The sequence below is a fragment of the Phocoena sinus genome, chromosome 7 (assembly GCF_008692025.1).
Source record: "Phocoena sinus isolate mPhoSin1 chromosome 7, mPhoSin1.pri, whole genome shotgun sequence".
Lineage (NCBI taxonomy): Eukaryota > Metazoa > Chordata > Mammalia > Artiodactyla > Phocoenidae > Phocoena > Phocoena sinus.
In genome coordinates this window covers 35,310,795-35,333,810 of record NC_045769.1, presented here as the reverse complement: position 1 = coordinate 35,333,810, position 23,016 = coordinate 35,310,795, and the positions used below count along the sequence as shown (strand labels likewise).

General features: G+C 42.5%; 2 protein-coding genes across 3 annotated transcripts in view; one reads left to right on the top strand and one right to left on the bottom strand.

The window, feature by feature from the left end:
- The window catches only part of KCTD18 (potassium channel tetramerization domain containing 18), a 28,652-nt gene extending 27,289 nt beyond the window's left edge, over positions 1-1,363 (bottom strand). Inside the window, 1 exon segment of the mRNA XM_032637969.1 lies at positions 1,257-1,363. The gene's annotated coding sequence lies outside the window, so the exon portion shown is untranslated.
- Positions 1,364-1,455: 92 nt separating this feature from the next.
- SGO2 (shugoshin 2) overlaps positions 1,456-23,016 on the top strand; it is a 49,810-nt gene continuing 28,249 nt past the window's right edge. Inside the window, exons 1-2 of one of the 2 annotated variants that reach the window (XM_032637965.1) lie at positions 1,456-1,668; positions 20,988-21,255. The gene's annotated coding sequence lies outside the window, so the exon portion shown is untranslated. The remainder of the gene's footprint in view (positions 1,669-20,987; positions 21,256-23,016) is intronic. The other variant, XM_032637966.1, reaches the window with a different exon arrangement.

Genomic DNA, 23,016 nt, shown 5'->3' with positions numbered 1-23,016 from the left:
ATGTGTGTGAAACACAGTAGACAGAAACTATTATGGGCCAACAGTCCAGCCTGCAGAATCCACTTACCAATGTGACTTCCCACACTGCCTAAAAGTCCAAGGAGCAGCCCAACAACGAACCATGTGAAAGAACCACTTCTGAGGCCTGGAATGGAACTGGTTCACGCTGTCCCTGTTACCAGCTCCCCGGAATCCTATCTATTCTTCAAAGCTGCAGGCAAACCTCACTGCTTACATGACCTTCCCAAGCACCCCCAGTTAGAATCCTTGCACAGTTGTCCCAGATATACTTTGTACCCCTGTCCACATATTATTCCACTTGACTAATCCCTAATTTGGGGGACTATAAACTGCATCACCCTTAACAATTCCCATTTACTGAACGCTATGTGCCAGCCACTGTAGGAGACACTTGACAGACATGACCTCATTCCCCCAAAAGCCCTACTGGGTAGGAGTTACTGTCCCTACTGACAGGTGAGGACACTGGAGAAAGAAATAGTAATGTGTGCAGGGTCTACGCTAGGGCTGCCCTGCCATAAGTGGTGGAGTCAGCCCCAATCCAGGTCAGCAGGACCAACTCCAAGTTCTTCCAGCTGCACCCCACACCGACTCCTTCAGCACTGTTTCACTCCTAAGGCTCCTGACCTGGGCACTTCACTCACTACGCGTCTGTCCGTCTGAAGACTCCGGTGGATGGCAATAGGAACACAGCAGCACCCTAGGCGCAAGGATTCAAGAGATACCCCTAAGGCAGAGGACCATCACCATTTCAAGGCCAGTCACAGGGCCCCACCCTCAAATGCACCCACTTGCACTCCCTGCTGGGTCGACAGTGCCCAGCCCTCTGGGGTAGCGTGCCCAGACTGCGGTTCCGTGACCACCTGCACCAAAACCATCAGGGACACTTGCTGAAAATGCAGATTCCCGGACCACAACATAGACTCTGGTTCGGAAAGTCTTAGGTGGGGTCGGGAGTCCCCCCGCGGACACTACTTTGAGAAACGCTCAAGGGACTCCCACGACACGGGACGAAAGGGGAGGGGCTGGGACACCACAAAGCCCCGCGGGGATCTCCCCGCGGTCCTGGGATCCCGAATCGGCCCGAAGCCCGAGCCTGCAGCCCCGGGCGCCCGTGTTAACAGCGTGGCCCGGGCCCTTCCTCAGGGCGCCCTGCCGCCTCCCGGGCCCGCGGCCCACCCGGCGCCCCGCTCCTCCGCAGGGGATGGGCGGGGTAAGCGGCCTCCCCGACTGACCTGCGGCCCGCCCGGCCCTTGGCAAGGGCGCCGGACGCCACGGGGCCCGACACGGAAGTGAGCGCCTCCCCGCCTGCTCGGCAACTGGTGTAGCAGCGCGGCTCCAGTGCCGCCTCAGTGCTTGTCAGCCTGGCGGCGACGGCCGGGAGACGAAGGCCCCACCCCGGACACGCCTAGGACACGCCCCTCCAGAGCCCCGCCCCCGGGGTGGTTCCTCCACCTCCGGCCGCCGCTGCCTGCTTTGGGGAGGCCGCGAGGTCTGGCAGTCACGGTACCATGCCGGGAAAGGAAAGGACACGCAGAGAGACGCAGGCTGGATCCCCGAGGGACGGTCTTGTCCGTTCAGAGGCGGCTCTTACACATGAAGAAAACAGCACCGAAGTTGCGATCGTCTAGGGTCAGTTAATAAGCGGTAAGAGTTAGGATGAGTTAGGTCTTTTCACTTCTAGATGAGGGAGGGCCCTTCCCTCCAAACTGGGTTGCTCAATGCCAAGAGTCATTCATATATTGCACTTGAATGTTTGTGCATTTGGATAGTGTTTGTGGCTTACAAAGCTGTTTCACACAGAGCATTCTTGTTTTATTTAGTCTGTGTGACAGCCCTATATTTTTATTCCTGTTACAGTAAGGAAAATTGAGGCAGGAGCAAACGTTTATTGAATACTTCTGTACCCCTGAGATTCTGCTAAATGCTTTGCGTGCACTGATTTACTCTTAACAGTAACCCCAAGAGTTCTTTTGGTTTCCAGCTGCAGCCTACCTTGTGCAAGAGACTTTGCTAGGTATTTCAAAATGAATAAAACACAGTTCTATTCTCAAGGTACTCTCCCAGACTCAATAATAATTGGTTCCTGATTTTTCTCACTGTGTCTTAGAAGGGAATAAGCCAATGAGAGGTAAGCCCACCTACCCCCTCAGATATTGATAGTACCCAGGAGAGGAGGAAGGTTTGTTCAACCTACAATTATTGAGCACTAGCTATGGACCAGACACTGGGAGTGGAGGACTGAACAGGACAATCAATGTCCCTGACCTAATGTCCCATGGCATTTCCATTCTAGTGCAGCAGTCAGAAGACTTTATCTGTAAATATTTTAGGCTTTTATATATTTATATATAAAATATTTTTAAATATTATGGGCCATACATAACTACTCAGCTTTGCTGTTGTAGTGTTAAAGCAGCCATAGATAATACATAAACGAATGAGAGTGACTACGTTCTAACTTTATTTATGGATACTGAAATTTGAATTGCATATAATTTTCATGTGTCATGAAATATTCTTAAATATTTCAAACACTTAAATATGTAAAAACCATTCTTAGAGCGTGGGCCACCCGTGGATCATAATTTGCCTACTCCTGTTCAAGTGGCAGAAACAGACACTAAGCAAAATAGTTACAGACAGTGATAACCACTTGGGAGGAAATAGGATAATGTTGGATGGAGATGATGGCTTGGGAGAAGTTCTCACTGATAAGGGGACATTTAAGTTGAGCACTAAGGTTGAGAATGAGCCTATACTCCGAAGAGATGGAGGAAGCATATTTTAGGAAAATGGGAGACCAAGTGGAAAGGCCCTGAGGCAGGAAAGGACTTGACAGTTTGTAGGAAGGGAAGTTTGTTTGGAAGGGAAGTTAGTTTGTCTGGAGCTTGGTGAGCATGGGGACCAGGGGGAAGGTGATAAGAGATGAAGCTGAGAAGAGAGGCAGGAACCAGCTTTTAAAGCATCTTGTGGCAGAAGTAGTTTAAATTTTACTCTAAGCATATGGGAAACCATTAAAAGGTTTTAAGCAGTGAAATGGCATGATCGATTTAATATTTTTAAAAACTCACTCTGGCTACTGTAATGAGAATGGATTGAAAAGGCATAAAATGAATGCAGGCAGCTGTTGCAGGAATCCAGGGGACAAATGGCATAGCTTCTACTCAAGTGGTGATGGTGATAGAGAGAAGTGGATGAGTGCAAGAAATGTATTTAGGAAATAGAAATGACACTAAATTTGCTGATGATCAGCTATAATGTGTTAGTTCAGGTTCTGTGTGAAGTGGACAGCAAGATCAGATTAAACCTGCAAAAAGTTTATTGGGGGAGACACCTGTGAGGAAAAAATAGGGAGGGATCTGAAGGGGACTGAGAGAGCCTTTAGACTAGATGCAGATTAGGAAAAGTGGATATGATGCAGTTCAAGAAAGTTTCAGGGAAGCCAATGAGGAGTTTTCAAGCCCATGTCCCTCATCAAAGGAGTCTTATGTCTCCTAGGAATAGGCCTGCCTTACTATCCCTGCCATACTCAGTCACTGGCTGGGAGCAGTCAGTGGGAAGTGCAGCCTAGAACACGGTGATAGATTTCAGAGCACAGTATGTTGAGTACATCAGTCAGTAATGCTCCCTGTAATCAGACATCTGAGAGGTACGTTTTCGTGGCTGCCACATATGAGGGAAAGGGGAAATGCAGGATTATGTGTAAATTGTTGGCTGAACAGCTGAATGATGGTGCCATTTATTGAAATGGTGAATTATGGGAGAGATCAGAAGCTGTATTTTAGACTCTTAAGACTGAGATGTTAAACAGGCATACAAGTAAAGAGATCAAATAGCTATTGAATGAATCTGGAGCACAGGAGTGAAGTACGGTGGTGCTGAAGGTGTGAATTTGGAAGGCATCAGCATTTAAAGCCATAGAACTGGATGAAATCACCCACATAAAGGGTGTAGGGCGCGGCCGGATAGCCATTACGCATGCACTAAGTATGCCGCTAGGGCGTATGCACCTAATATGCTAATCAGGTTTTGAAGCAGTGGCCTATCCAAAGTCCGGCTTGCGAAATGCGATAACCATACGGACGAATCAGGGACTTACACGAGTCCTTAAGCCCTTATATAAGCAGACAGGCTCGAGCGTACAAGGTCTTCCTTCCATCCGCCCGAAACCAAGCTGTACTCCAATAAAGTGTGATGCGAGAAGAATCTAGCGTGTGGTGATTCGTCATTCTGCTGGTCAGAAGCGGCTCGCCGCAAGTGGTGCCGAAACCCGGGAACCTGCGCGCCCCGCATGGAGGACCGATTCAGAACTCGACACACGGAGTGAACCGCCGTTAAGTAGTCCAGTTTAGGTATGTTTTTGCTGCAATAGAGCCCGAGATTTTTATTTTCGCTTTCGTTCTCTTCGTAGCTGTCGCACTTTTTGTCTGCGTGTGGCTACGGTGCCATCAGCCCGACCGAGTGTGTCTCCCCTGGCCATTAGATAGGTCAGAGATCTTCCCGCTTTAGCAAGTTGTTCATATATGAGAGTGAACTATGGGGAATAGTTCATCCGCGGAACCAACCGTTGGATTCCATGAGCCCATCCAAGCCCTTCTGAACGATCGAGGACTTAAGATTTCACATAAAACTATTAGTAAACTGTTGCAGGATATTGATGGTGCCGCCCCATGGTTTGCGGTGTCTGGAAGCCTGACTGTTCCATCTTGGGAAAAACTGGGGAAGGACTTGGCTGATCGTCACAAAATGGGGGAGCTCTCTCGAGGCACGTTTCCGTTATGGAGAATGATACATTCGTGCTTAAGAGAAGGGAAATGCGAAGATATTGTACAGATGGGCCGTAAAGCTCTTAGCATACATCAAGATAGTGCGTCAGAAAGTGAAAATATAGGGACTACGGTAGATAGGCCTAAGAATCCTAGGAAAAGGAGAGAAAAACAAATAGAAAAATCGGATGCAACGCCAGGATTGTATCCACTTTTAGATGAATTTAAAGCGCTTTATTTGTCTCAAGATGAGTTGAATCCCAAGGAGGAGGCGGATCTGGAAGAAGCAGCTGCCGAATATGAAAGAGGACGATATGGCAGTTCCCCATGTGCTCGTCCGCCATTTTGTGCCTCTGCGGGTGCTCGTCCGCCATTTTGTGCTTCTGCTAAATCAAAAGCTTTAACATGTACTCAGACTTCCGCTTTTATTGCTAGCGCCCCCCCCGGCGCTGCGGTTCGGGAACCGCCAAAGTGTACATTCATACCCAGAGAAGTCTGGTCTCAGGATCAAGATCCGATTTGGGTCCCGACAAGGTTAACAAGAGTCGTGGAAGATAATCCCAAGAACGATGTGGAGCGCTCAAGGAGTGACACTGGGCTGGATACTGTTGATGAGCTTCCCCCTGCTCAAGGCAGAGATCAAGACGTTTTGGGGAATTAGCCGAACCTGGCCAGTCCCCATCCCCGTTCATTCTCAAAGTACCATTCTCCCAGTATTGTATTCCACTAGCTGTGAGATGAATACGGCTTGTGCTAGGCCACTAAGCACAGATTGGATGCTCTGAATAAGAGCAAGCAGATTGGAGAATTCCTAAAGGGAAATTGGTCCCGCGAGGCGGAGAAGATGATATTTAAGCAGAAGTTGAATATCCTGCAGCTGAATGCAACCAGAGTGGATCCAGTGACTCTTGGAGAATTTACCGCATGGCTAGCTAGAGCATTTTCCTTTTTTAAGGAATGGGTGGGTGTGGGACTGTTCGCAGCCTGCTGTTTGTTTGGGATAGTGTTGTGTCTCTGGTTGGTCTGTCGTATTCGCATTCGAACCCGGCGAGATAGGATAATGCTCACTCAGGCGCTTGTGGCCATCAGTGAAGGCGAGTCCCCCGCAGCCTGGCTCTCCACCCTAAAAAACATATGATCGCCCTTGCACAGAGGGGCCTTGCCGCCATTGCACCTCTATAGGGGATCGGCCCTAGGGGCTGCCTCTGCACGGAGAGGTCTCGTTACCATTGCACCTCCATGAGGAGCCCATGCCACGTGAAGACAGCCCTTGCACCCTGCAGTTCGATTGCGAGCATTGCACGCAGGAGGGTGTCTGCGAATGCAAGCGGAAACTACCGGTACACCGTGTACATACCCCGGTATGAGCACTGGTACAGGTCAATGTCCGCTGCAATGGTCGAAAAGAAAAAAGGGGGAGATGTAGGGCGCGGCCGGATAGCCATTACGCATGCACTAAGTATGCCGCTAGGGCGTATGCACCTAATATGCTAATCAGGTTTTGAAGCAGTGGCCTATCCAAAGTCCGGCTTGCGAAATGCGATAACCATACGGACGAATCAGGGACTTACACGAGTCCTTAAGCCCTTATATAAGCAGACAGGCTCGAGCGTACGAGGTCTTCCTTCCATCCGCCCGAAACCAAGCTGTACTCCAATAAAGTGTGATGCGAGAAGAATCTAGCGTGTGGTGATTCGTCATTCTGCTGGTCAGAAGCGGCTCGCCGCAAAAGGGCAGGTAATTAAGAAGAAATAGGATGGAACACTGACTCTAATACTTAGATTTCAGGCTTAGAAGAAAGAGCTAGAAAGCCGGAGAGTATGAAGCTACAGGAACCAAGAAAGTAAAGTGTCATTTATGTCAAATGCTGCTAGCAGATTAAGAGTCCACCAGATTTGATAATATAGGAGTTCTTGGTGACCTTGACAAGAGCAGTTTCAGTGCGCTGATAAGGATGCAAGCCCAGAGGAAAGTGGGTTGAAGTGTGAATGTGAGATGGCAGACTGGATATAACTGTAGAGAAGAAAGAGAAGGAGAGAAATAGTGCTGTGGTTGAGGTGGGAGACAAAGTCAAGGGATGGAGTTTTAGGGTGAGAGTTATGTGACTTTTACCCAGCAACACTCAACAGCTTCAGTGTAGGTGCTGCTGAGGAAGTAGATCATTGGACTCAGCTAATGTTGAGATTTAATCAAGTGATGTAATACAAGGAGAGAGGGGTGAGAGTTGAGGATGTTTGTAAGTGATTGAGTCCCATGGAGGACCATGGACTCTAAGCTGGATAAGGAGGGAAATAACTATATAACGGTGATGATGGATAGTGAAAAAGTACTGAAGTTAATGGATTGGAGATCTCAGAGAAATTGAGGAATTATTTAAATAGGAGTACAAGAGTAAGTGAGCTGGAAGAATTGGAGGCAGTAGTCAAAGAATATCACACTTGAATTCAAGATTTTGGAGGTCATTCAATGACTATAATGCCAAGGTTCCAGGCTGAGATGGAGTGGAAGAAAAGTTAATGGAGGTGAGAAGTTTAATGAATGATTATTATTAGATGAGTTTCCCCATAAATAGCAATGTCCATAAGAGTGGAGCAGGTGTAGAGAGAACGATGATGAAACAGAAGCTAATGTCATCAATAATGGATGATTAGAAGAACCTTAGCAGACTACATTGCAGAGACAAAGAGAGATACTGTGTCCAGATGGCTACAGTTCAGATCAGCTAGGGCTTAGAAAAAGAAAGGAGGAAAAATTGTTTGTTAGCAGTGATGGGAGAAGAGAGGACACCAACCCTGGCCCTGAAGTATGTGGGGAGTGGACGGAAAAGCAGTCACTTCTTGAGAGGGCTACAGGCTACAGAGGAAGTAAGTAGGTCCTCTAGGAGCAGAGAACGTGCATTAAAAGAAAGATGAGACATTTAAAAAAGGGAATTTTAAAGGGCTCAGAGGAAGTGTTCGAGAGGAATAGGAAGAATGGGGGATTGGCTCAGAGGGGCAGACATACTGGCAATATGGGACTAGGACCCCAGATAACAGTGGACAACTTGAAGGTTTGGAACTATTGGGGTGATTAAGGTAAAAAGGGATCCAAGTCATGATGCGAACAGTCCTAATATTCTATTAGTGCAAAGTTGAAGCCAAAACCCAGGTATTTAGCTCAGTAGTAGTGGGTCACCTCACCCTCTGGCTGCTCCCAATTCTATGGTAAACTGAGTGAATGTACAGGTCTTGTAAGGAACCCAAGCATTAAGAAAGCCTTTGGGTGACTATTCCCTCCACCAGCTCTCGAAGAAGTAAAAGATAATCCTAACTCTGATGCATAGGAACTTGAGGGGAAGGGAGATAGGACGCACCAGATAAATCAGAGCCTGAGTCATAGACCTGATCAGACTCAAGACTACCCTCCTCTTCTGGTTCTTCCTGGAATGGGAAAGATAGGGACTTGTCATGTTGACGAGGAGTAAATAACTTTATGTTCATCCTTTAGGAAAAGATTCCCAAACCATAAGCAGCCCCCTCCTTCCAACCCAGGACAAGGTATTGGAAAGAGAATGAGGTGTCTGGTTGCCCCTTTACTCACAAAACCTGGATGAGCTGCATTGTTTTTCTTTTAAAACTTCCTTGTGCAGAGTGTTATTTTTCATCAAAATAATACTAGGGGTGGAATTCCTGGGTAGCCAACATAATAGCAGACATCACAGCGTACATCTGAATCTCCCAAATCATTCTCCAAAAAGCTGAATACAGAATAGATAACAAATAAAACTGCACAAAACTCATGCCATCTGCATAACTAAGAATGCCCAAACTTCAAATTATCTGGAAGTAGAAAACACAAAAACCAAATCTTGGCAAGCTGTGTCCCATTCTCCTGCCACAAAAAAAGAAGAAGGCTCTTGGTGGACCTATGATTGATCTAAGATAACCACAAAAATAGAAGAAGGCTCTTGGTGGACCTATGATTGATCTGAGATAACCACAAAAAAGAGAAAGTCTGCTTTTGTGCTAACATACTGGTAAGGAACCCTCGTAGATCAAAGCACTTACTATGTGTTTTTAAAAATTAAAGCTGCACATAATTCAAGGTGACAGTGTGTGAAAACCATTGCTTCTGGTATCGAAGGGGAAAAAAGGAATGGAGAGGCACATTTTGGAACCTGGTAAAGAGGAAAAGAAGTAAAAGGAAATTTAGGGTCAAGTAAGAAAAACGAGATCCAAAGCTGTGAAAATATGCAATCTTTAGCCCATATCACTCACACTCACACATACATACATACACGTAAACACACAAGAATCATCCATTAAGAAAGTATTTCACTGCAGAAGAGGACACCCTTGAACCTGAAATCTTATAAACCATTCAAAAATCTTTGAAATGAATAGATGAAAACAGAGTAAATATACACAAAGCTATTATAAGAAGAAAACAGAAAACAAGACAACTTCAGCTGATAAAAAGTGCTTCCCCCCAAAAAAACTAACCCAAAGCAGAAAAAAAAAAAACAAAAACAAACTACAACACAAACTCCAAAGTGAATTAAATATCCACTTTGGAAATATGAAAAACCACCTTGAACCAGAAATTCAAAAATGCAAAAATAGAAACAAACAAACAAAAAAAGAAACAGGAAGAAATGAGAAGGGAATAGGTTGAATCCAGGAAAGAAAATAGGAGTAAAAGACAAAAATTATCACAGAAGTGAAGAATAAATTGCAAAGATTCTGGGGGAAAATAAGATCAAGTGAAAATTTAATAAGGGAAATTGAAAAAGGCAGAAAAATAACCAAGATAATGAAAATGAGATACAAAGTTAAAGTAATTAGGATCAGAGAGAAGTGGTTGAAATGAAAGAGAAAGAAGAAAAAACATACAAATAATGGCAGTCCCTAAACTGCCTAAACAAAATGATGAAACAGAACTATATTTAAAATCCAAAAAATGTTCAGAATGTGAAAGAAGATATATTGATAATTCTATATACCCATAAATTACATGGGGAAATTAAACCAGAATTGTCAGCTCCCAAACATATGCAAGTAAAGCTATTGGACTTCAAAGGTAAAGAAAAAATACCTAAGCCTTGAAACAAAAAAGATAAGAAATGACAAGGACAAGAGAATTAAACTGGGACCAGCCTGCTCAAAAATAACATACAAGAAAGGCAGCAGTGGAATAGCATTTTTATAAAAACACAAAGAAAAGAAGTGTAAATCAAGGATATTCAGTCAACCTATCCTTCAAGTATCAAGGCAATAGAAAATAAGTTTTTTGTTTTTTGGGTTTTTTTGCGGTACGCGGGCCTCTCACTGTTGTGGCCTCTCCCGTTGGTGGAGCACAGGCTCCAGACGCGCAGGCTCCGTGGCCATGGCTCACGGGCCTAGCCGCTCCGCAGCATGTGGGATCTTCCCGGACGGGGGCACGAACCCGTGTCTCCTGCATCGGCAGGTGGACTGTCAACCACTGTGCCACCAGGGGAGCTCCAAAATGAGTTTTTAACATGAAAAATTCAGGGAATTTTGTATACATGAGCCTTTCTTGAAGAATCTTTGAAAAAGTGATTTCCATTCAACCAAGTAGCAAAACTTCATCAAAAGACGTGATGGCAATCATTCACTATATTTAATGTAGACCTAAAACTAAAACCAGGTGAGAACAAAGCTCAAAGAATAATGTTATATGTAATGTGTAACCGGTTCTAACATAGCAGGAATAATGCAAATAAAAATGGGAGGAGGGAGAGAGAAAGAGGAAAGTAGAATAAGTTCATTGATTGTGATATAGCAGTAGGTGGGGGTTAAAGGATAATATTAAAATTGACCAATCAGATAATAAAAGGTTAAGTTAGAAAGACAACTAAGGGCTTTATAAAAGGTATGAGGACAAAGATAACCACTAGAATAACACTACAAACTTTCCTAAATACAAAAAGAAACTTTAAAAATCAAAAGAACAAGGAAAAAGCATTATGTGCAGAAAGGAATATAACAACTATAACAATATTAATGTCATTAATATTAGATAAAATAATTTAAACATAAAATAATATGACAGTGGGACTAAATATATGCCATATTAATAAATATGGATAGGTTTAACTTATTAAAAGAAAAAAGATTTTCAATTTGATTCACAAAGAAAGCTGCTGAAAATGAGACATGCCTAAATCAGAATGTCAGAAAGTCTAAAACTAAAAGAATGGGCAAAGGTTTACTAGGCAACTGGAAATGAGAAGTAAGTGGAGGTTATGATCCTGATATCAAAGTAGAATTTAGGGCTTCCCTGGTGGCGCAGTGGTTGAGAGTCCGCCTGCCAAGGCAGGGGACACGGGTTCGTGCCCCGGTCCGGGAAGATCCCACATGCCGCAGAGCGGCTGGGCTCATGAGCCATGGCCGCTGAGCTTGCGCGTCCAGGGCCTGTGCTCTGCAACGGGAGAGGCCACGGCAGTGAGAGGCCCACGTACTGAAAAAAAAAAATAGAATTTAGACAATGAAGGACATGTTTTAATGTCCCAATTCACAATGAATATATAACAGTTATAAATTCTATTCACCAAATAACTCAGCAACACATTTATAAAGCAAAAATCATAGGACATGCAAAGAAACATGGAGAGAAATACGTTAGTAGTAGGAAACTTTTAATATGCCACTTTCAGTACATGCAGACCAAGTAAACAAAAAATAAGTGAGGGAAAGAAATATAGATGTAAATAGCATAATTAATAAGGTAGATCTTATGGATATTTTTACTTTGGACCCTGAAAGTAGAGAATACAGTAGTAACAGAAGATAAAATGTTTTAGAATTAAGTTATCAAGAAATGTGCAAATCTTATATGAGAAAAATTTTAAAGCACTCCTGAAAGATACAAAAGCAGACTTGAAACAAATGAAAGACATTCCTTAATGTCATAAAGATACCAGTTTTATCTAAGTTATTTTATAAATTTAACAAGTACCAATAAAATTTTTATGGAGTTAGACAAGTTATTAAAGTTTATGTGGAAAAATAAGCATGAAAAAATAGCCAGGAAAACACTGAAAAAGAAAAGTTTATGAGGGATACTAGCCCTACCAGTTGTTAAAATACACTATAAATCTGGTTTGTTTATCTACTCATGGTACTGGTGCATAAATTGACAAATAGACCAGTGTAATAAAATAGGAAGTCCCGGAAATAGATTCAAATACATATGGAAATTTAGTATGTGACAAACATGGCATCTCAAATCACTTGGGAAAAGATGGACATTTTAATAAATACTGGTGGGACAACTGGTTTGCTATTTGGAGAAAGATAAAATTAGAACCAAGTCTCACATTATAATCAAGAATAAACTCCAAATGGACCAGAGATATAAATGTCCAAGATGAAACTTTGTAAGTACTAGAAGAAACCATGTATGATTTTCTCTATAGCCTGGATGTAGGAAAAGACTTTCTAACTATGACTTGAAATTCAGATGCAATAAAAAATAAAATTGATACATTTGACTATGTTAAAAAAAACTTTTGAACAACAAAAAATAATGATAAGAGACATTACTAACAGGGAGACAATTTGCACATACACATTTCTCAAAAATATGAAAATATCTTCAAAAACCACTCATTATGGGCTTCCCTGGTGGCGCAGTGGTTGGGAGTCCGCCTGCCAATGCAGGGGACGCGGGTTCGTGCCCTGGTCCGGGAGGATCCCACGTGCTGCGGAGCGGCTGGGCCCGTGGGCCGTGGCCGCTGAGCCTGCGCGTCCGGAGCCTGTGCCCCGCGATGGGAGGGGCCGCAGCAGTGAGAGGCCCGTGTAACGCAAAAAAAAAAAAAAAAAATCACTCATTATAAGTGAAATGCAAGTTAAATCTACCCCGATGCTACAACTCCAACAGTTTGAAAATTCTGTACACAAAGTTAGTCACTGTAGTATTATTTGTAATTGCAAAATATCAGAAAAAACCTAAATCCCTATACATAGGAGAGTGTGTGAATAAACTGTGGTACATCCATACAACAGAGTACTCTGAAGGTGTAAAAAGAATGAGGTCATTTTCTGTGAACTAATGTAGAGTGATTTCCAGGATATTTTGTTAAGTGAAAAAGACAAAATGCAAGCGTTTTTATACTATGTCACCTTTTGTGTAAGAAAGAATGGGAAATGAGAAAACACACATGTATCTAATCATTTGTACAAATAGAAACACAGGAAGCATAAACAAGAAACTATTAAGATTAGATACCTATAGTTGGCTAAGTAGTGGTCACCAAAAATGGCCACTCTGGAACCTGTGAATGTTACCTTATATGGAAAAAGGGTCTTTGTAGATATCATTAAATTAGGTATCTTGAGGGAATTCCCTGGCAGTGCAGTGGTTAGGGCTCCGCACTTCCAGTGCAGGGTGCAAGGGTTCATTCCCTGGTAGGGGAACTAAGGTCCCGCATGCCCTGTGGCATGGCCAAAAAATAAATAAATAAACAAATAAATAAGGTATCTTGAGATGGAGAGATTATCTGGGATTATCAGGGTAGGTCCTAAATGTAATCACAAGTATCCTTATAAGAGGCAGGCAGAGGGAGATTTGACTACAGGCAGATGAGAAAGTCTTATGATGGAAACAGAGGGAAGCAGAGTCAGAAGATGTTATGCTGTTGGTTCTGAAAATGGAGTTGAGGAATGTAAGGAATGCAGCTCTAGACACCTGAAAAGGGAAGGAAACAGATTCTCCCCTAGAGCTTCCATGGGAGCTTGCTCCTGCTGTCACCTTGATTTTAGCCCCATAAGACTCCTTTCAAACTTCTGGCCTCCAGAACTATCAAAGAATAAATTTCTGTTGTTTTAAACTACTAAGTTTGTGGTAATTTGTTACAGCAGCAATAGGAAACTAACACAGGTGGTAAGGAATTAGGAGTGAGAAACAGAAAGAAGAAAGGAAGAGAGTGACACTTTTGAATACACCTATTTATAAAGTTCTGACTTTTGAAACTAGTTAATGTTTCGCATACTAGAACATAAGAAAATAAACATACGTGCACATAAAGATACGGAAAAACTCTAAAACTATATACAAGTAGACCTAAGTAAACCTAACCGTAATTCAAATGAATAGCGTAGTCACGCTGCAGCGAGGGGGAAAACTAATGAATCCAAGTAACTTTAGATCACTGTATTTGATGACATACCCTTAAACTTAAGATTTTAAAAAGAACAGTAAATAAATTTTCAAGTCTAGTTAAGTTTTCACAGAGGTATGGGGTAGCAACTCTGAAGTTACTTTCTATGTATTCTAGGACTGAGCAAAAAGTAATATATTGTAAATAATAGGAACCATATTTCTCACTGTTAGAAAAGTAGTTATATACATTAAAAAGGAAAATGCTAGAATGAACTCTATGGTTTTTATTTGGAATGGAAAGTATTGGTGTGAATGCATGGGTTTTCAAATAGATGATGGATAGGTGGATAGATAGATAGGAAGAAAGAAATGTGGTTATGTTTATATTCATGCATGTATGTATATACAAATGTATATAGATTTTCAAGCTCTGTCCCCTGAGTGAACCTAGAACCAATGACACTCCAGTAGCAATGGGCATATCGAGTGCCTAGATTTTGGTTTCTAAATTCATTCTGCCCCATTCTCCAGTAAAAGGAAACAGAGCTTCTTGGTGAAATGGTTGATTGACTGAGGCTGGGACTGAGAAAGTACAAAATGAGGCAGAAATATCCTGCTGTTTCAGAAAGTAAGAGTGTTCAGTGAATGATGGGGGCTGTCAAAGGGACACAGGAATCATCTTGAAGGGCTACTGGCCAAATATGGGACCATTGGCTTGTGAAAATTAATTATGATAGTAATAGATTATAATCTATTGAATAAAATAAGAATCCATGTGTCCATACTGATAAATACTGATAGGTGGTGATAAATACTGATAGATGAGCCCATATTGTTGGATGGATAGGTATACAGACAGATAGGGGTGGAGAGGAAACCTCTTGCCAATCAGCAAAAGAAATAATAAAATTAGAAAAATCACCATTTGGCAACTATCACAGAAATACTTGATTCAGGCAAGATACATCAGTAGATGTTAAAACTAGTGAGTGAAAATTTTGATTAGTAGTAGAATAGTTATATACACTCAACATGTCTCCCTACCAGATTCTTATTAATCATAAATAATAGCAAGTCTACAGTGGAGAAACCTGGCAGACAGTACTTAAATCAAATGATCAAGGTAACGTTGCAAACCAACATTATGTGCTCTTGATATATACTGAGAACTCAACATCACTTCCATGCTACTTTTGCCCAATAAGAACCTGAATTTAATCCTGAGGAAATATCAGACAATCCCAGATAGAATGACATTATAATTTAGTTGGCCTGTACTCTTAAAAATGTCAAGGTCATGAAAGACAAAATAAGAATTTGTAACTTTTCCAGATTAAAGGCGTCTACAGAGTGAAATTGTCAGAATAAAAAGTATCATAATAAAAATACAAGTTTATTTCAAAATAAAAGGTTAAAAAATGTAAATATAATTCCATGTTATATAGACTGTCTGTAAATTATTCTAACAAGTCCAGAAACCTTTCTGCAAGCTAATAGAAGTATATCTTCTGCATAGCGCTGATTATGTCCTTTTTCTGCTCAAAAATGTACCTGTGTCCTTATTGCAAAATAACTGCCCCATCTTTCTTTTCCTACCTAGCCCTCTCTATTTACATCATACCTGAGCTGAACTATTCGTTAGAAAATTTACTCATTTTTATCCATATTATTGCCTTTATCCTACCCTTCTCTCAAAATAAACTGCCCCTTTCCACATGCTGTAGTTCTCATCTGGTGAAACCCTCCTCATCCTTCAAGACCCCCGTATTAGTTTCCTGTGGCTACTATAACAGATTCCCACAAATGGGGTGGCTTAGAGCAACAGAAATTTATTCTCTCACAATTCTGGCAGCCAAGAGTCCAAAATCAGGGGGTCAGCATATCTGCACTCCCTCTGAAGGCTCTAGGGGAATCTGTTTCTTGCCTCTTCCAGCTTCTGGTGACTGTTGGCATTGCTGATTGTGACTGCAGCTCTTTCTGTTCCATCCTTCTCTGCATGTGAGTTTGTGTGTCAAATTTCTCTCTGCCTGTCTCTCATAAGGACACTTGTGGTGAGATTTAGGGCTCATCTGATAATCCAGGATAATCTCCTCATCTCAAAATCCTTAAATCTTCAAGGACTGTTTTGCAAAATAAGGTAACATCCATGATTTTGCCTTATAAGGTAACATTCACAAGTTCCAGGGATTAGGAAGTTAATATATCTTTGGGGGGGGATTTTTTAACCTACCACAACCCCCAGGTCACATGAACTGTCCCCTGTGTGGCTTCCTGGATCTACAACCAAATAGGAATCATTCTTTCCTTTGCTACTGTCGTGGCAATGAACCTGGACCACCTTGTGTTGTTATCATTGTATGTGTCAGATCTGGTTGTCTCTAAAATTCTTTGACAGCTCAAACTTTCCATCATTATAACCTCATAGGACCTAACACCTATTAGCTGTTTATCCTTTTTTCTATTTGCTGTTTATCCTTTTTTCTAACTTCTACCACTCTCTATATAGTGCATTACTTACACATTAAAATGGCAAATATGATCTTAAGAAAGCCACCTATGTCATCAACCCTAATAAAATTAGGATGATAGAGAAGATACATGATGTTTTGTGAGTTTAAAAAATTATGAGTTGTCCTTTAATTGAGAAAAGTACTTCACATTTGCTTTAACGGTGAATGTAGCAAAGTTTTCTACAGCCAACTGTTACGATATTTAGCTACTTAGAGGCTCCTGCTTTGGTTGAGAAAAGTTTGATTTGATGACCCTATTTGTTTGAGTTTATTTATACTCATCGTCTAAATTTTTACTTTGGGAGAAATCTGCAATCTAGCGTATTTATCTTTTCCCTCTCAAATTCTACAGTGTTTTAGTCAGCACGCAACTGAGTTTGAACCCAGTGCTTTTTATATTTCTTTCCATGACTAACTGTATCTCCAGTTAGTCCTAACCTTGTATAGTGATTGATATGATAGCAGCTGAGAGTTTTAGGCACAAACTAATTATTTCCTTTCATTCTGTTAGAGAAACGGTTTACAGAGATGGGGAAGTTTTGGTTCTTGTCTAAATAATGTCCCTGACCTTAGTTTTTACTAAATTAAAGCATCAAAATGTTTTAAATGTAGAGATGGCTTTTTAAGGAAGCAACTGTTCTAAATAAAATGATAGGTAATAGTCTTATATTCGTATGACTTTGAAAGCTTACAAAGCACTTTTGTTTTTAAACTCATCTATGTCTACATCTGGTCTTTTATCTTTTCGTCCTGCCTCAGAGGAAGAGGCAACCCTTCAGCCCATGGCTTAGCCCTTGTTCCAACCTCTGCATCCATGGAACTCTGCTCCACCATCCTGTATCATCCATTCTCCTTTTCTACCAACCCTTCCTCCAGCCTATACAAAGAATACAAACCCTCCTTCCACCTGGATGCCCCGGAGCTATTGTCACTTCTCTTTTCATCTTCAACGAATTGTCTGCTCTCTCATCTTTGCATCCTCTCTGCTGCATCCTAACTGTTGACCCCGGAGCTGTTTGTGCTCACATCTCCAGCTGCTTAAGACAAAGTTGGCTGTCTCCTCATTGAAATGAGCTCCTCTCTTGGCCTGTGTGAAGCCTATGTCTCCTCCTCCCTCTCACTGCCTTTCTTGCTGCCCTTTCATCTTTTCTCCCTGCACTGATGCTTACCAGGGTTCTACCTTCTACTCTCCCTGTGCTTCTAAACACTCTCCCTCCTTAACTTAATTGATTCCACTGATTTCTGTTACTGTTCACTGCCGACACCCAAGTCCAGACATTTCTTTTGAGCTCCATGTTTTATACCTGTGTGTCTGCTGGACATTACCTCCCACACATCCCAAAGGGACTTCAAAACAGCAGAATTCATTATTATCCACAGCTGCTATTCCTTCGCATTTGCAGTGAGGGGTAGAAGGGAGACGGGATATGTGATAAGGAAGGGTGTGGACGGAGACCTCTTGGGACCCTCTCCAACAGCCAGGGGAATGTCCTCTGGGAGAGAACTCTGGAGATGTGGGCTTCAGGGCCTTGCATTGTTGGATGGTGCATGTAAATGTAAGCCCCTTAGTAAAGCTAGTGAGCACAACAGCTGACTTTGCAATCCCTCCCCAAGCTTCCAGCTTGTATGGTTTGAATCTTATCACTGGAAATCTTGAGGAAAGAAACGCTTAAGTCTTTTTGGAATTCCCTGTGGAGGCACAGAGTAGAGGTTGGGAAATAGACACTGCCCCCACCCCCTCCCTCTCTCTCAATATAGTCCAGCACGTGGACTAGTGTCGTGTAGGTGAAACAGCTGCAATGAGAACTACTGCTAAAGGTTATGCGGCCAGACAAATGATAGACCAAGACCCCTGATTATTTTATCCTTCCCCAGAGAAGACTCCTTCCACACATACATATACCTAGAGCAGAGAGAAGAATGCTTGGTGTCCCTATTACACCTTCCCTGTCCTTGCATAAATCAAAGAAACAGTGTCAAATCACCTCCAGTCTCTACTTAATAGAAATGTATGGGAATGGATAGTTTGCCTGTCAGCCTCATTGATCTTCACCTCTAGCATAATGCCAAAAGGGACTCCCCAAAAATGTATACTGAAGAAAAAGAGGAGGCTGGCAAGCCTCGAAACCGAAGTGGCAGATGACAAGTCACTTATCCTCTTTCAAAGAGGCCCAGGCCAGACTGCCTGGTTTTAAATCCCAGCTATGCTGCTTACTAAACTTTGCAGAAGTTACTCAAATATTCTGTGCCTCAGTTTCCTCAACCATAAAAAGGAAATAATAGTACCTACCACATAGAATCGTTGTGACAACTTAAAAGCTATATAAAGGGCCTGACAGAGGGCTTAGGAAATGGTAAGCACTTGATAAATGTTATCTGTTGCAATTAAAATTATTACCTGTCCCTCACCGGGCATAGCAGGAAGTCTTCTTATTAATGAGAATAGAAATAATGGTTGTAGTAAGGTAGCATCAAATACTGAAACAAACCTTTGTCATTCTTTTGGTTGCCCAGCTCAAAATGCGCTTCCTGAGTCTAGGTGGGAGGCAGAGATGGCCTCTCACTAAGAATCTGATAAAGCCAGATACAGGCTGAATGTTTAGGACTCCCTTGCAGCTAGGGTTTATAGCCTGTGATCCAGGCTTGACCAGTCAGGCACACCCAACCCAGGCCTAGCAACAGGAGCTAGTGATGCCGAGTGGCAGGGGTGTAGGGCACTGACATACAGTATGCCCACTTTTCCCAGAGGTAGCAGCAGTGATGGTCCCAACAGCAGCATTCAAAGCCACCGCTGGCTGTGCAGGATCAGCAGCATCTTCACAGGCTGTGACTGTGGCTGGGTCCTTGTCTGTTGCCAGAGCCCCTGTTCCTGCCTGTTTTCCAAGCCTGTATCTCTATACTCTCCAGAAATCTTTAAATAACCCAGTGTCCTTTTCTGCTTCTATCAGATTAGGTTAATTTTTCTTGGGCTAATTTTCAACCTGCCAGACTGATATGGATTATCAGATCAGATGGTTTAATAAAATATACGTACACTATTTCTACTTTATTTTATTGGCTTATTGATTTGCAGTGTGCTTCTACGTGGCTCCCGTTCAGGGACTGTTTTTCTTGGATGATTTTTGTTTTAGTAGTGCTGAGATGGTAAAGAGGATTGTTCATTCTTATTGTTGTTTGGCAGGAAGCTTTCTTCTTCTCCCTTGCCCTCCTTCCTCTTTTTTGGTGTGTGTTTGGGGTGTGGGTCAGGACATTTAAATTTTAATTGACTGGAATCTACTCCTAGGTAGAGAAAATTAGGTAACTAATGAGTACGAAAATTAAGGAGATGGAGAGGAGCAAAATCAGTGCCCTGTGCAGGAGAGTATCCCAACACAACTGTGAGCTCATTTAATTTATAGATAAGGAGCTTGGAACAAAGAACCCAAAGGTAATGTGTGTTCAAGATACAGCTAACTGTATCTTCACATTCCTAGCCCAGGGCTTCTGGCTCTATCCATTTGCCTCCACCCAAGAGGCAAATGACCTAAAAGCAAGCTGAGGTCAGGTTAAATTCAGCCCAGTCAATTACACTTCTTAGGTTTATGATTTTGTATGATAAGAACTTACATTTTCAAGAGCTTTTTATAATTTACAGGCATTTGGTTCATGAAATTCCCTGAACTGCTCTGAAATAAAGTACATATAATATATATTGAGCATTTAATGTGTCAGGCTGGGTACACAAGATAGAGAGCTAGTTAACCCCTTGATAACCAGAAATTTCTATAATCAATATATTTCATTTTAAACCACTATTATTGAAGTTTTTACTGTAGTATAGACTTATTTTAGCAGGCGGCCAATCAATAAAAACTGTTCTACTTACACAAGACTCACGTGGCTAGATCTCTATGGAGACCAATCTTGAAATATATTTAAGATCTAACTCAAAACCATGTTTTGCATCATTTGTCTAGATTCTGTAAAGTAAAATGGAAAGTTGTGATTCTCAAATGTCACCAAATGAACAAAATATTGACAAGAATATGAAGTTGACTGCATCACTGTATAATTAATTATTAAAACCTAGATTTCACAAGCTATTTTCGTTTTCAGTCTAATGGCATACAAAGAGGAAATTTTATTCTCTTTATAGTTTTTCTAAATTCTTTGTATGGAATATGAAAGTCACTTGTGAAAGGAAACTAAGCTAATTGACCTGTAACATAAAGTGAGTAATATATATTTTTGTGTAGCTCTGAATCACAGAAAATGCCATTCTTGTATATTTAGCTAAAACAAACCATTAGTATAAGACCTAAGTATTAATGAGATCCAGGATTTTCAACGAAATTTCATTGCTGCTTTCCCCTCGAAAAGTTAAAAGAAAAATGGGGAGGGCTTTTAAGTGGAAACTAAATGACGCAGCTGGCATCATAGTGCAAAGATGCAGAAGAACTGGTAAAATGTGGGCGGGCAGTCTCACAGTAACGTCAGAAACAACAAAAACTTTCCAACAGGCTTCAGGTGGTTGTCAAGCCTTTTAAACATCTGACTGACAAAGGTAGCTTTGTCAAAGGAGCGTTTTCTTTTTCAAAAACATTAGGCGACAGCGCAACAGAACCTGCTCAAAGCCTTGCACCCAGGCTAAGTTGCCCCTGGCTTGCCTGGCCACGTCCCCTTCGAACGCCCGCGGCGAGGTCCCGCCCCTTCCACCTCCCACTTCCTGGTAACCAAGCTGCTTTGCGCCGCCTTCTCGGGACCTGATTGGCTGACGAGGCAACCGCTAACGGCTACGGAGTTTAAACCCAAGCCCTGACCCCAAGCGCCGGGCTCCGGGAGATGAGTGGTGGTCCCACCACGCTGAAAAAGCGGTAAGTCAGTGATCTGTGACATTTGGCGTGGTCTTGCCCTGTCTGGCGGGACCCATGCCCTTCCCGAGCTGAACCTCCCGGCGCTGCCCTCCCGGGTCTATGGTCCGCCGAGCCGCGCGCGGCCCGCGGCCCCGCCCACTCCGCCTCGGGTCTCCCGGCCCCCGGGCCCAGTGCTGGCTCGGAGGGGCTTCTTGAGGAAGACCCTGGTTTGGATCTAAGTCACTGCTTCTTGCCCCTGGGATTTGAGCTCTCGGCTCCGTGAGGGGGGCCAGCCGCCAGGCAGAAACCCAGCTCCTGTAGGAAGGAATTTCTGTCTATATGACTGCTCTACTGCTTTTAGAACAGTATCTGGCTCACTGTGAGCGCTCAGTAAATAGGCTGAATGAATGTTAGAGACTGCTTTTTTCAAGTTCTTGGAGGAGCCCTTTCCTTTGGAGTGCTCGATTAAAAGGGAGACTGACTGAAGGTGAAGCGGTGATAGACGACTGGGAAGAACTTAGAACCAGAACTAGGTCTTGACGTACAGGTAGGATTTCGGTAGGCAAATAGGGACTATGAGTTTTCTAGATGAGGAATCCAATTCAGGAGAATTGAATGTGGGGTTGAGTAGTTCTGCTTTAGCCGAGATGCTAGCCAGACAAGAGCTACGGAGTAATAATACATAGGTAATGTTAGTGAGCGCTCTGTGCTATGTCCAGTACTAGGCACTGTATATGCGTTGGCTCATTAAGTCCCTACAATGAGATGCTCTGACTTTTTATAATTTTCTAAGTCTGGAAATTGAGACTTGGAGATGCTAGGATCACGTAGCTGTGAAATATTAGAACTGGGGCACCAACACAGTCTAACCACTATTTATAATACAGTCAGCTCTCCTGTCCGACTCTCGGGTTCCGAATCATCTCCTTCAACCAACCGAATCACTGAAGGAAAAAATTGGGGAAAATTCCAGAAAGTTCCAAAAAGCAAAGTTTGACTTGCTAATTGCCGAGCAACTATTTACATAACATTTATATTGCATTTACAACTATTTACATTGTATTAGGTACTATAAGTAATCTAAACTATGCAGAAGGATGTGCCCAGGTTATATGTAAATACTATGCCATTTTATATAACGGACCTGAGCATAGTGGATTTGGGTATCTGTGGGAGTCCTGCAACTAGTACCCTGCAGATAACAAGGAATGACTGTACCTCAATCTCTGTGTGGTAAGTCACCCTGGAATGGGTACTCCAATACAAGGGACCTGAAGCTGAAGAATGCCTGGCATATGTCAGGAGCAGTTAGATCTTGGTGGCCACTGTGGCTTGAGAGTCATGGACTAGGGGGGAGAGAAGGAGGAGTTTAAAGTTACAGAAATGGGAAGAAGAGCAGATGGTGAAGAGTTTTAGATAGTATAGATTAATACACTGTAGTGAGGACAGGAGTGGAAGTAGGGAGGTAAGAAGCTATTGAAATAATTCAGGTGAGACATGTTAGTGCCTTAGTCTAGGTTGGTAGCAGTGGAGATACTGAGAAGTCGTCAGATTCTAAATGCATTGTGAAGGTAAATTGGGATGTGAGAGATTTTTGACTAGAGCAACTGGAAGCATGGAGTTGCCATTAACTGAAGTGGGGAAGGCTCTGAGTGAAGCAGTTTTGGGCAGGTTAAGTTTGATATGCTCTTTCAGTTATCCAAGTGGAATTGTGGAGTAGACAACTATATGAATCCAGGAAAGTTCAGGAAAGAGATCCAGACAGAGGATATAAATTTTGGG